Source organism: Dipodomys merriami, unplaced genomic scaffold, assembly GCF_024711535.1.
Source record: "Dipodomys merriami isolate MVZ:Mamm:240054 unplaced genomic scaffold, mDipMer1.0.p SCAF_418, whole genome shotgun sequence".
In the NCBI taxonomy this organism is placed as follows: Eukaryota; Metazoa; Chordata; class Mammalia; order Rodentia; family Heteromyidae; genus Dipodomys; species Dipodomys merriami.
Genome location: NW_027205804.1, coordinates 615,781 through 618,343, shown reverse-complemented (window position 1 = coordinate 618,343; position 2,563 = coordinate 615,781).

Genomic DNA, 2,563 nt, shown 5'->3' with positions numbered 1-2,563 from the left:
TAATCATTCTAGGTCAAAAACATTTCACTGTGACATACACTCCACCTTGATATTGTCTTGTCCTAGATCCCCAAAACAATAAAACCAACTGAACATACCCCGAAAGCGTCAAATTTGTAAATCCGTATAAGCCTATCTGCTTAATAAATGAACAATATCACTTATAATGTAGGTTATAAATCTAACACAGAAGTCTAATATACTCTACAATGTAGAGTATATTATAATTTGCTTCTATATAAATACATCTCCAGGTTTTATGTGTGTATGTGTGTGTTTGAATAAACTAATATAACAATGTAGCAGATAGAAGTATTAGTATGACCTTTTGTTTTATATCTCATACCATGAAACCTGCCACAATTCCCAATCAAATCCCATCCAACACTCAAACGTCAATGCTGTCCCAAAAGTTCTGTATGCAAACCCAAGTACATCCACCTCATTTAGGACGGCCAAGGTATATGAAAATTTTAAGTCTTCCTATTATGTTGTCACCAAGGAAATAACATAAAATATTTCTTTTAAAAATACCTAGTTTGTAGAGCACTTTAGCTAGAAAATTGAAGGAACATACACTATTGGATATAAGTTAAATATTTAGTCACTTAAATGGATATTCTATATCCACAACTCAGAGCCCTTTTAAACTACATGATTGCAAAAATCATCTATTACCATCCTCCATGAAGACAGTACTAAAGGAGGAGTCAACAATGCTGCATAAGAAATGTCCTCATTACCTTGCTCACGTAACTGCAACCCCTCTGTACACTATTTTTACACTAAAAAACCTTTTTTAAAAATGTCCTTATTCATGGACTAATAGTTACAAGAAGAACTGAATGAACTATCCTAAACCTACATCAAGAAATATGTGAAAAATTAAAACAATAAATTAGAAGACTTATTTTTTAATTTGGATGGATATGTATCACATATTAATGAAGAAGACAGATAAAATTATACATAAAAAAGTAAATCAAAGGTTGTTTAGCTACTGAAAGTGTGAACTGAGATTATCTGTAAATCACAACTTAAGAATATGGGAGGCCAGGAGCCAGCAGCTCAGCCTCAAGAGGCTGTGATATGAGAACAGTTTGAAGCCAGCCCAAGCAGGAAAGTCTGTGAGTTTTTTGTTTTTTTTTTTTTTTTGGCTGGTCGTGAGGCCTGAACTCTGGGCCTGGGCGCTGTCCCTCAGATCTTTAGCTCAAGGCTAACACTCTACCACGTGAGCCACTGAGTCCCTTCCAGCTTTTTCTGCATATGTGGTGCTGAGGAATTGAACCCAGGGCCTCATGCATGCATGGCAAGCACTCTTCCACTGAGCCACCTTCCCAGCCCAATCCACTAAACTACAAAATAAAGCAAAACAAAAAAAATGGAAGTGGAGCTGTGGGCACAAGTGGTAAATCACTAGCCTTAACCAACAAAACTCGGAGACAGTGCCCATGCCCTAAGTTTAAGCTCTAGGACTGGCACCATAAGAAAAAAACAAAAAATGAATGTCCTACAGTATCAATTTATGTAAGAAACCTGAGCATCTCCAGATTTCAGTATCCATAGGAGTCCTTCATATACTTTAAGGGACAACTGTAATTGCAAATGTGGCTCCTCACTGGACAACTCCAGATTACTGTCTAAACAATTCAAGATACAAAGGATAAGAGCCATCTTACCAAATAAAAGCCCACTAAACATTTTGTAACTTGCCATGCATCTTAAAATCTACATATAACTGACTCATTGCCAGCAAGAACTTCACTGTTTTCTTGGTATCTTAGAAACGCTTTTTGTGTCAGCCACAAATCTTACGTTCTTGACATTTTCTTTCTTTGCTACCTCTGTTCTGTTACCCTTTATTCTCTTAGTAATTCCATTTCAATTTAGTCTCTATTCCAATACCTGTGCTATTTTTATCATTGTAACTGCCTTTACATAAAATAATAAGTGTAACTACCCTGACCCTAGTCACAGGATAAGAGCCCAACCTTTATTCTTCCCTATCTCTATCTTCTACGTATTTATAAATGAACAGTTGAGCCCCTACTGCTAGATTGCTACCAGCAAAAATTCATGACATCAAATTTTAACTACCAATCCACACTCTTTGAAATTATCTCTTGTATTATCCAGTGACGTTTTTGTGGGTTGTGGGACTTAAACTCTGGGACTGGGCACTGTCCCTCAGCTCTTCAGCTCAAGGTGAATGCTCTACTGAAGAATGAAGTTGGGATTTTGATGGGTATTGCATTGAATTTGTGGATAGCCCTTGGCAGTATCTCCATTTTGAAGATATTGATCTTCCCAACCCAGAAGCATGGGAGTTTTTTCCACTTCCCTATTTCTGCTTTAATTTCCTTTTTCAGATTTTTAAAGTTTTCATCATGGAGGTCCCTCACTTCTTAAGTTAATTCATGGGTATTTTATTGTTGGGACAAGTTATTACAAAAGGACTTTCTTTCCTGATTTCAGCTGCACTTGAAGAGGCTATTTCTATGGATAACAGTAATTGCAGCACCTAATAGTTACTGAGCATGTGCAGAGAAATAAGCATCAAGAA